The following is a 12513-nucleotide window of genomic DNA, read 5'->3' as shown; positions in this document are numbered from 1 at the left end:
GTTTCAGAGAGTCATGTGGACTTAGAAAGATGCCCAGAACACTCTGAGATATGGATGGAAGTTTCACAACTTGTAAGTCCACATGACTCTCTAAAACTCTGAAATAAAAGTTGGTTGCCCTTCACAATCTGTACCAGAGAAGAAGCTATAAATATGTAAAAATTCACAGCTTCAGATGTTTTACACTGTCTCACTGGGATGCCCAATTTTGTCCAGAGCAATGGGATTAATCATAATAGCATCAAGATGGAGGAACTGCCCTCGAAACTGCTTTAAATCCTCTCATTTTATGCCTCCGGGAATGTGTGATAAAGTACTTCATTCCTGACTCTCTGTGAGTCGTCTTTAACTCAGTTAAAGTGTGCACTTGTGTCTCCAGACAGGTGGCTTTAATGCCACCCACTGACTTCTTCCCCATCTACTTACTAATTGGCACTTTCTGAATTTGGTTCGGGGAAGCATGAAATATGTGCTTAATGTGTTACTGTATGAAGAGAAATCACTGCAGCCCAGGGTTTAAAGATTACCAGCTGAGGATGCTGCACTTCCACGAAAGAGAGAGAGAGAGAGAGAGAGAGAGAGAGAGAGAGAGAAATAGAGTTATATCTTAAAAGAGCAGAATGCCAGGCAAACACATGGAGATTCCTTAAACATTTGGAGGCAGTCATATTAAAGCCTCTGAACAGTCAGTGTCATCTTTGAAAGTGGTGTCCTGTCGCTGTAAATGGCACAAGAGGATTGCATACCGGACACTCTGCCCAAACTCTGTTTATGTTATCCAGGATGAATTTAAGGTTCCTTGCTGTCCTTTCAACCTCCCCTTCTTGAAGAGGAGAAAGGGGATGTAATGGGGTGAAGGCAATGCTGTGGCTGTCAGCCGCACTCCAGACAAGATGAAAAGCGCACACAAAATTGAAGACTAATTGCCTCTTGTACCATGTTCCAGGAAAGCCACTGCCCGCCAACCATAAATTCTGACAAAGTTATGGATTTCTGTGTCTCACATTCACCAAGCAGACAGCGTTCCCTCATCGGATGGCTGACAAGGAGCCAGGTAATCTGCTAAGTACAAACTCACGTGGCTTCATCAAAATCTACTGTATACATTAAGCACATACATTTAGATGGCTCCTAAATTCATAGGAATATCTCCAGGTGAGTTCATATTTATGGGCACATAAAAGCTGTCATTTTGTGAATAACAAATAAGCCATCAAATGATCATATTACTTTGTGTCTCCAACCACAATTAACAATAATGTAAAACAACCTTTTTGCGCTACTGCCAAAAAGTAATTTCCATGATAATATGAAGAGGCTCAATTTTATAGAACAACTATTGTCCCAGGCAAGGTGATGTTCCCCCCTCTGATTTTCTAGTTCCCATTAGCCAGAATATGCTTTCCTCTTTTCTCATGAGTATAGATTTCACCACCTGCTTCTCCTGGCACAACACTTAATCAAAAGAAAATTAAACACAATTATAAACTAGGCCTACAGAATATTCCCAAAGCAAGCTGATTTTTATCGATCACTTTAAAATATTTTTGATGCTCATTTATATTCTAGGTGATCAGACTGTATAAGACATCCTGCATCGGGTAATATAGGGTGCAAGTGGCAGAATAACGTAAATATTTCCCAACAGATGGAAACGTAATATTATAAAAATAAAGCTACTCCTATCCTTGGCTTTTTTTCTGGATATTGAAAATATGTAGACCAATATCCCACCATCCCACCTTCTCTATGCAGCCCTCACCTAAAACTCTCCATTTGAGAATTTGACATTTTGGAAAAAATGGAAAATAGTCAGAAATTTCCCAGTGAGCTTTACAGGTATGTCTGTGCTACAGAAACATTCCAGTGGTTGCTGTCTCAAATTTCTGCTCCATTCTACTCAAAACGAACAGGTCAATCTGGATCCATTTTTCTATGGTCATTTTTTTTTATTGCAGAAACAACTCCATAAGATGTCCAGTAGAATTCAAAACAAAAGAAAAACAACAAAAAAAGTCATGACCCTATCATTGCACATTAAACCATGTTTGTGTTTCTTTCTGCTTCTTTATCCATATCTCTATATCCTATCGTGGATTGAGGATTGTATTGTGTGTGTGTGTGTGTGTGTTGTTGTTGTTGTTGTTGTTTTAAGTTTGACATTATGACTCATTTTTTTTTTTTTTTAGACAGTGTCTCACTCTGCTGCCCAGGCTGGAGTGCAGTGGCACAATCTTGACTCACTGCAACCTCTGCCCTCCACCTCCCAGCTAATTTTTACATTTGTAGTAGAGATGGGGTTTTGTTATGTTGGCCAGGCTGGTCTTGAACTCCTGGTCTCAGGTGATCCACCTGCCTCAGCTTTCCAAAGTTCTGGGATCACAGGCATGAGCCACTGTGCACAGCCCCCTAAATATTCATTTTTAATTGAGCCATAAACATATAAATGCACACATTAACACACATGACTGTGTATAATGTACTCCAATTAATCACAACCTTCAAAATAATTAAATTATGATTGTCATAATGGCTGAAACACAGTATATAATTATTAATTGAATAAGTAAAACCTTATTATTTTAGTCTTAAATTCAAATTCTTTAATAATTTTGCTTCAAATGAATTGATGTCTGTCCTATCATTTTATCAGTTATAAAATGTAAATAAGCTAATAAGTAAATAAAACTTACTGAGCTCTAAATGGAAGACCTACATAGAAAAGGCTTAACATACTTTAGAATTATGTACATTTTTTATAATAAATGTGATCCAGTCTTTAGACATAGGTGATACCATTTATAAATAAAGTCATATCTTCTCACAAGATTTTCTACTCAGAAATATTTTCAAAATAGTCAGTTCAAAGTAGCAAATATTCTTCAAAAACAGTAGATTACATTTCTTAAACATGCCTAACAATCCCCATTTTTGAATGACCCTTCATATCCCCTTCAGACTCTTCATGTATCTTTGAACAAATAATGTTTTCATGTGTTTACTTCTCTGTATTCTGGAGTATCTTCTGGACAACAGAATTTTAGGAGGCCTTTGTAAAAGGCATGAATCCAAGCTTTGCACATTTCTAAGGTAAGGTCTCTAAAAAGAGAGGTCATTGTTTGCCTGGAACAAAGCTTGTTCCATAGTAGGTCCACATATCATTGTAAATTCATAAATGAATGAACGAATGAATGAGTTCTTTTCATTCCTGCCTTCTGCTGCCTGTCAACCAGGGACCCCTCTAACACTGGGAGTTCCAGTCCCCTTGAGTAAATCCTCACTGTTCTACTTGAGGCCAGGAGGGTGAAGATAAGAGGAAGAGACTGCCTTTAACAGGAAAGTAATTATTCTGTTCAGATCCACCCATGAGCGATTAAAACCAGTTTACTTAAGGCTTGCAGGGTGTGTCGACCCTGCACTGACTGCATCTGCAGATGAATGGCTTCCACAGAAAGTCAATAATGGCAACATAGGATCCTGCCACCCAGCTCCAAGCAATCATTCATCACCCACCTCAGGAGGAAGAAGAAACTTGATTTGCTTTTCCTAGAGTAGACGAATGAAGATGAAATGCAATTTATGGATTTCAAATACATCACTTCTGTTATTATTATTATTATTTTTTGGTATTAGTCCTTCTAACAGCTTGGTGTTGTCAAAAATTAAATGCACTTTCACTGTCTTTGGCTTGCTCCAGATTCAACATATGGCTACAGGAAGTAATTCCACAAAAGGTTGGCAGGCAGCTTTCTGATCCTTCCAGTTGTCTACTGTGGACGTTCTTCCTAGAGGAATGCTGTACTATTTAGTTTTCCAAATTCTTTTCCTAGATATGTTGTTCTTGGAATTCCACCATTTATTGGTTTATGTGAAGTGGAGTTAAAGAGTTCCTCACCACCTCTGGGCATATGCTTTTTTGCACCATTTCTTTGGTCCCTATGGAAAAAGTATTTATTTTAATGGAAAAAGTTCATTATTTGTTTGCTCATTTGTCTGCTCTTTGTCATAAATGGGCTGGAATCCAGCAGAGGTAATGTGCTGCTGTGTGGATAACTCTCTTGCTTTGCTCAGAGCTTAACTCAGCTCCAGATGCCCTTATCACAGGTACATAATAAATGCTTTTCATAATGATAATGACAATGGCAAAGAAAAACAGCAACAGCAGCCATTAGGCACTCTAGTTATCTACTACTACCCACTTTATTCGAACAGAAATATTTCTCTCTATAAACAGTATAAAAGGCTATTTGCAAACCTCTGATCTCAACATTAAAAACGAATTAAGCAAAATACAATCAGCAAAAGTAAGTCATCTGCTGACCAATGAGAGTGGAAAAGCTACTTATTCCCAATGTGGGCTGAGGATTTATCCTTCCCAGATGAGCTGAGGGGAAGAGCAATAAGTATTTATCAGTTGGCAACTGTTTGCAGGACAACGTTAGAGAAAGTTGAACAGGATCCCAGAATGATCCATGGAAAGGAAATTGCAGAAATACAAACAGTGAAGGAAGGAGAGGAAGGTGATTAAAAAGAAAAAGGCTCAAATTAAGCACACACTGATAGAAATGAGTCTGTAAAAGGATGGAAATGACACAACCAATTGCCCTAAATCCCATCCTTCCAAACTCGGCGAAGCTCACCTATGTGCCATCTTTGTTTATTAGCACAAAATCACGTCACTCAATAGTAAGAGATGAAGAGCACATTTGCACAACAGACCAATGTGACCTGGAAGGTAATTCACTGAAATAACTGGGAAACTTTGGCATTGGATTTTAAAGGATTTATTCTGTCCTTTTGCTTTCAAACAGGTTTTCTAATGAGGATCTACAGACTTAGACTTTTTAAAGGGAAGAAAACAAGCATAAAACAAATTTTTTAAAGATAAGATCTCACTCTGCTGCCCAGGCTGGAGTGCAGTTGCACAGTCACAGTCCCAAACTCTAGGCTCAAGGCATCCTCCCATCTCAGGCTCCCAAAACACTGGGATTATAGGCATGAGCCACCATGTAAGGCTAGGGAGAACCATTTTTTTAAGAAGCATGTAATTTCAGTCCTTCACATGTGTCTTAACTGCCTTGCCAGGAGACCCAACCCATTAATTATTATTTGTAACAATAATGAGGAGTCATTCAGTGCCTCTTGCTCAATTCCATAGAGTACACAGGAGATGAGTAAGGTTTACCAGGAATGACAGCATATGAGTTACAGTCCTTGGAAGACAATTCACAAAAGAAAATGTATAGGACATATCTTCTTATTTCGCTTGGGACTACTGAACAGAATCCTCTCCTTTGAGACAGTTTAGAGAAACCCAAACTTACAAACACCATTTTACCATGAGAATCTGCTTCCACCACTGTGAATGGCACTGAACTTTTATAAAGGAAATATATATCCATGTTATACATGTCCATGTCGGATTGACCTGCAGGGCTGAGCATGGGGCTGGTGCACCACAGACTGTGTTCCACAGGAAGAGCCATAACCTAATCCTAAACCTGACTCTAGTCAATGTCTTCATAAATGTGTACTTTCCCTGACAAAAGAGAAAAGAAGGGAGTGTGCTTAGTGTAGGCCATTCATACCATGAAAAGAAGGGTGCACTACTGCATCACAAGAAATAGTAGGGGGCCTGGATTTAAAAACTTGGATTTGAAATTCTTCTCTGTCATTATCAGTTGTGCCACTTTGAGTGCCTTATAGCTCATTTAATCTTTTTTTGAGTCTTAGTTTCCTATTGAAGGTAGTGATACCATAAACAAGATGCCACTTATAGAGCTTCTGTTGTGTATCAGGCTCTCTGCCAAACCTTTAAACTCTATTATTTCATTAAATTGTTTATGAAAACCACTTCAGGTAGGTATCATTATGTCCACATGACATTGGGCTTAGAGAGATGAGGCAATTTGTTCAAGGTAGCACAGCTAGTCAGTGGTAAGGTTATCTATGTCATGCCCTGCATAGATTTGTGTGCAGATCAAATAAGATTATCTGTGCAAAAGCACTGTTAGGTTTTGTGCAAATATTACTAGTTTACCTCACAAAGGATGGCATATTTAGTACTTTATGTTCTGCTAAAATATGATAGGTGAATTCCAAAAAAGAGAGGGAGAGAGATATAAATCTGGCATTGCAAATATCTCATAAAATATTGCCTAGATGAAAAAAGAGGCAATAAGAAATGGAGTACAAGATAATGAAGAATTTCAGTAACAAGTGTTATTTAGATGCTATATTCTTGAATAAATAATTTCTTGGTTTTAAATATACAGTTGTAAGATCAAAATAGCCAGTCATGGTTCATACCCCATATTTTTCACAATGGCTCTGGCTTCCTTTAGCCTGTCCTTCCAGCATGATTCCTCCACAGATTTGATTTTATTCTTTATCATAAAAATGGATGGGAAAAGGATAATAGAAATGGGCAAGAATCTCTGATGTCATGTTATTATTGGTGGAGAAACAAACATTTTCTCACATGCTAGTTCACAAAGAAGTTTATGCTAAAGCAAATAAGAACTGTTACAGAGTAACTGTTTTCCTAATAAATGCATCCATGCTTAATTGTCATTTTAAAAAAGAGACTCATTTTGCTAGAGAAATAGCTATTATTAATATCATACTGAGGTGATAGTGGGGAATATGGAATATTCACTAATGCTTAGCATTGGGTCACCTGATTTAAAAAACTAAACATGGTATTTTAGAGAGAAATAATGATATACACATTCAAAGAATGTTTTTATTATTGCAGTCACTATGAGAACTGATTAAATGCCTGGAGAATATTTGAGCCACCCTTAAAAATCCCGTAATTATTCCATAGCCTCAGCTCCAACTCAATCAGAACAGACTTCCATCGTCATTACAAGTCCCAAAGTAACTTCTCTCTTAAATCCCCAAAGATCCATTAATGCCAAAAGGTTACATCACTAAAAAATGTTAGCTGCTAATAGAAGGAGCCATGACGCCAGGATAAACAGACATTCATCTTCTTTGCTCATGGGAAACTTTACAAAAAATGATGTTCATTTAATGGTAAGAAATCTCTTTATTCCACAAGAAATGATAAAGACATTCAGGTGAGAAGGAAGAGAGAGCAGGAAAGAGAAGCTATCAGTGTATTTTAACATTAAGTGATGGAAACCCATTTTTGGTAAAATCTATAAGTTGTGCACTTGATTTTAGAGTTTGAATAAGTATCAAGTTGAAAGTCAGAAAAGTAAAATGAAAAGTCCATAGACATTAATCCCCTCTAAAAATCAGTGCACAGAATGCACCCAAATTCTTTATCCCTTGCTGTATTTGTATCATCATCCTAATGACGGAGTTCAGGAAACGCGACCCAACGCTGCTTTAGTATACTGATTACTTCAAACTGAGGGCACTGAGGGACCAGCCACTGCAGGGGGGAGCTTTCTCTGAGCTCTCCTTATCTGTATAAAGATTGATCCTCCTAAAATAACTCAATTGTCATAAAATCCTTCCCCAGGAATCTCATCAACCAAAGATAAACTCAGATTACAGAAGAGACTAGAAGTTGACATTACACCCATTACACCAGAATAGGCTATCACCTATTCTTCTGAGGGCCCATTCATCTTTCCCAAAATTCATTTACTTTTCCCTAAATTGCCTGCATTCCTCCTCTCCTCCCTCCTATGAACTGGGTATATAAGCTTTTAGATCTCACTGGGTTTTTGGTATTCACTTTTCTTACATGTGATGCCTTTGTACATGCAATACATTTGTATACCTGTTCTCTTATTAATCTGTCCAGTGATGGTTTATTTCCTGGACTCAATTATAAAACACTCAGAGGGTAGAGGGAAAATTTCCCCTCTCCTACACTAACAAGTACATTTAATTTTACTTATATTAATGCTTCATGATGAACTGACAAATATACTAGGGTGTACTGGGGAAGATTAATGAAGTCTCAGCCGCATGAGACCTTGCTAATGTATTTGATTATGAAAGCTTTCCAGAAAAGACTATGAAGACCACCAGGGGTTTCTCTTATACAGGATTTGCAGATTAGTGAAGTGAGAATCGCCTGTGCAGCTCTACTGCAGAGCTCTTTGGAAGATGGGCCTAGAAAGGTCTTCCAAGCAGAAGTCTCTGATGTTAACAATGAGGTCCATTTCATGTAAATTTTTCCTTCTCTCTTCAGTTATTTAATGACAAACATTGATCATCTCAAGTTGTTGAGAGGTGGAAAAGGGTCAAACGTGCTTAATTGACATGCCAGAGCATAATCACATCATCTGCTGCTTTTCTCTCTTTATTCTTTTCCTTCAGTCACAGCAGGAAAGACAGTAGTGCAGTGTTTTATGAAGATGACTTTTTTCATGATTGCATTTTCTAGGCAGTTCAGTTTCTTGGTTTAATTCCATCTCAGTACATATACCTCAGAAGCAGTAGAACTGACATAGCATATTAAAGAGAAAAGGAGTTCTGTTCCACTTATGCATTGTATAACAAACTCTCTCAGAACAGTGGCTTCAAATGAGCTTTTTGTTTTGTTTATGATTTCGTGGGTCAGAAATTTTGGAAAAGCTGAGCTGAGTAGGTAGTCTCAAATCCACATGATGTCAACTGTGGTGGCCAGAGCTAGACCTTTCACTTCCAAGATGGCTTCTTCATTCCTGTATCTGGCATTAGCCTCTCTCTTTCTCTTTGCATGGCATCTCATCCTCCAGGGACCCCCATGTGGCTGAACATCACATAACATAGCAGTTTCATAATAGGTGAATTTCTTATATAGCAGTGGTTTCCTTCAGTGTGAATGTCCCACAACCGAGTGATCCAAAGGACTAAAGTGGAAAGTGCAAAGGTTTGCAATGATCCATCCACAGAAATCCCAGGACATCAATTTTGCCACATTCTTGTGTGTGTGTGTGTGTGTGTGTGTACGCACGTGCACACACAGAAGGCAAGCCATACTAAAGATATGTGATCACAACTGTCTTCTGTAAAACTTCTCACTTATAATGTTTTTAAATGAGAAATTTTATAAGTTGCAATTATTAAATTCAATATGAATAAAAATGTTTTCCTACACAGTATTCCTAGAATATAGGTATCTTGAAGTTGCCAGATTTTTCACTGGTTTTTGGCTATGAAATAGCTCTTACCTTAAACTTTGGAAGCCTAAACATTTCTAATCTTGTGTCAATTTAAGGTGAGTATATTTACTGAAGTCCTAGTGAATTGCATTGTTAGTCTCTCTCAGGGACATTAACGGACACAAGGTTGAGTAATTTCAGTGTGTGAATTTTCAGGGTACCTAAATTACCCAGATTGAATTACATAAATTATAGAAGAATAGACCAGTTCAATGTTCATTAAAGTGTGCATAAGTAACTCTCTAATAAGAGAACCTATATCTAGGCATTATAATCCCCTCATTTAATTAAGGATCTGATACCATGAAATACGGGTTTCTTTTCTTTTTTGAGACATAGTCTTGCTCTGTTGCCAGGGTGGAGTGCAGTGGCATGATCTCGGCTCACTACAATCTCTGCCTCCCAAGCCAGTTCAAGCAATTCTACCACCTCAGTCTCCTGAGTAGCTGGGACTACAGGTGTGTGCCACCATACCCAGCTAATTTTTTTCATTTTAATAGAAATGGGGTTCCACCAGGTTGGCCAGGATGGTCTCGTTCCTCTGACCTCATGATCCACCCACCTCAGCCTCCCAAAGTGCTGGGATTACAGGCCTGATCCACTGTGCCCGGCTGAAATCTGGGGAGCAAAATAGGCTGGGCACAGTGGCTCACACCTGTAATCCCAGCACTTTGGGAAGCTGAGGTGGACAGATCACGAGATCAGAAGATTGAGACCAGCCTGACCAACATGGTGAAAACCCATCTCTACTACAAGATACAAAAATTAGCTGGGCGTGGTGGTGCATGCCTGTAATCCCAGCTACTCAGAGGCTGAGGCAGGAGAATCACTTGAACCCGGGAGGCAGAGATTGCAGTGAGCTGAGTTTGTGCCACCACACTCCAGCCTGGTGACAGAGACTCTGTCTCAAAAAAAAAAAAAAAAAAAAAAAAAAAGCAAAATAGTCCTTGTTCCTCTATGCTCACAAGAAAAGCATCAATATCATTTACAACATAAACTAGAAATTGAAAATAGGATACTTAGTGTTCCCTTCAGTTTGAAAAATGGATCTTAAAATAAACCTACTGATTTTTAGGTAGCCTTGGGCTAACAACAACAAAAGGCCATTTAGGTCTGAAAGTAAATGCTAAATGTGTTCTAGAAACATACAGAAAGTTCAATTTTTATCATGCCAGGCCCATGTAAACCCATCTAAAGTGTTTATTATTGTTTAAAATTGTATTTGCATCCTGTTGCATAGCTCAATTCCTACTGCCGCTATGCCAATGCTATAAAACTCTCATCTGCTCAAACTTATTACCAACAGGGAATCCACACTTTAAGAAAATAACCACAGAATCAGCTCTCTTGACTTCAGTGGTATTTCTCAGCACCCCAAAAGTATTTTGTATTCAAAGAGAACAAAAATTTTCCCTTCTTTAAACCTTTGTAAACAACACAATCTTTTATGTATCTGGGCCAGTATATTTTATACAGTTAGTCACCACAATGACTTATAGGTTAGGATCCTCATCAAGCAGAATAATTCCTAATCAATTATTTGATTAGCTACCATGGCTACCATGTAGTCCAATCATAAAAGCTCCACTTCTGTTTTGTGACTATACAAAAGCCAATTTCAGACCCAGGTTCATATTCACGATGGGTCGAATAAGCTCATGAATATACTATCACTTTAGAAGTTGGCTGATCTTAATTGAAGAGTTGCCTTGATCTTATGAAAGACAGTTCATAGATGGTTTGGCTTTCTCTGAATGTGTCATGAATAGGGTGAACAAACATTACACGTTGCCTTTGAAAGTCTTGGCTTATTCCTATTGCACCATCATATATATTGAAACTGACACTCAGATATGATTTGGATGATAAATTATTCGGTCATCCTAATGATAGGAAGATTTCTTTATCCAGACCCTCAGAGAATTTCTCCCAAATGTGAATTTTCCAGATAACTGATTTTTTTTTTATAAGTAACCATGCTTCATTAAAAAAAAAAAAAAATCCTCCAACTTCTAGATAAATCCTTAATGGAATATACTAGCTATCATTTTCTTTCTCTGAAACTCAGGATAAAGAAAATATACCTCAATTAATTCATTTTACTACAATTTACTGATGCTTTATGGAATTACTGAGGTGTTCCCCTGAACATAAAATAATTTTTTAGTTCTAGTAATTCTCCCTCTATACCTCCTACCACCATATTTTTCCAATGTCAGGCAAGTTCTTTCAACTTGAATCTAAATAATCTGATGATGATGTATTTTATCAAACTAAAACACATTTTCAAAGCTATATCTGACTTAACACCAATTTAGCGGTTTTTTTCCTATAAATCTTACTTAAATATCTTTATCACTAAATGGATCCTTGCCTGTATAACACATTAGGTGGCTACTTCCCATTTCTTAGACATTCTAGGCTTTGACTTGTGTGATGCATCCTATATGAATGGCAGGATCCTCCTCATAGCCTCAGTCATCATGCCCTTTTCTGATGGCCACACTTCACTCTGTCAGGATGCAGCTCAGTCCTGCTCCTGGTGAATCACTCAAATGGGGTGTGTATTATAATAGTTCATTCTCACACTGCTATAAAGAACTGCCCACGATTGGGTAATTCATAAAGAAAAGAGGTTTAATTGATATACAGTTCCAGATGGCTAGGGAGGCCACAGGAAACTTATGGTCATGGTGGAAGGCACCTCTTCACAGGGTGGCAGGAAAGAGAAAAAGAGGGTAAGAGAGGAACTCATCAAACAGTTATAAAACCAACAGATCTCATGAGACCTTACTCACTATTATGAAAACAGCATGAGGGGACCACCCTCATGATCAAGGTCTCTCCCTCAACACCTGGGGATTAAAATTCAAGATGAGATTTGGGTGGGGACATAACAGCCCAAGCATATCATTCTGCCTCTGGCCCCTCCCAAATCTCATGTCTTTTCATATTTCCAAACCAATCGTGCCTCCTCAACAGTCCCCAAAAATCTTAACTCATTTCAACATTAACTCGAAAGTCCACAATCCAAAGTCTTATCTGAGACAAGGCAAGTCCCTTCTGCCTATGAGCCTGTAAAATCAAAAGCAGGTTACTTACTTCCAAGATACAATAGAGGTACAGGTAATGGGTAAATTCTCCCATTCCTAATGAGAGAAATTGACCAATAAAGGGGAGCTACAGGCCCCATGCAAGTCTGAAATCTAGCAGGGCCATCATTAAATCTTAAAGCTCTGAAATGATCTCCTTTGACTCTATGTCTCACATCCAGGTCATGCTGATGCAGGAGATGGGCTCCCAAGGACTTGGGCAGCTCTGTCCTGTGGCTTTGCAGAATATACCGCCCCCCTCAGCTGCTTTCATGGGCTGGTGTTGAATG

At 38.3% G+C, this 12513-nt stretch overlaps 1 protein-coding gene across 5 annotated transcripts in view; it reads right to left on the bottom strand.

The window, feature by feature from the left end:
- The window catches only part of SORCS1 (sortilin related VPS10 domain containing receptor 1), a 591753-nt gene that overhangs the window by 214140 nt on the left and 365100 nt on the right, over window positions 1-12513 (bottom strand). The gene's annotated exons all lie outside the window — the stretch shown is intronic.

Source organism: Aotus nancymaae, unplaced genomic scaffold, assembly GCF_030222135.1.
Source record: "Aotus nancymaae isolate 86718 unplaced genomic scaffold, 86718_ANA_hifiasm-v0.15.2.pri h1tg000010l, whole genome shotgun sequence".
In the NCBI taxonomy this organism is placed as follows: domain Eukaryota; kingdom Metazoa; phylum Chordata; class Mammalia; order Primates; family Aotidae; genus Aotus; species Aotus nancymaae.
This window is presented reverse-complemented; position numbering and strand designations above follow the sequence as displayed.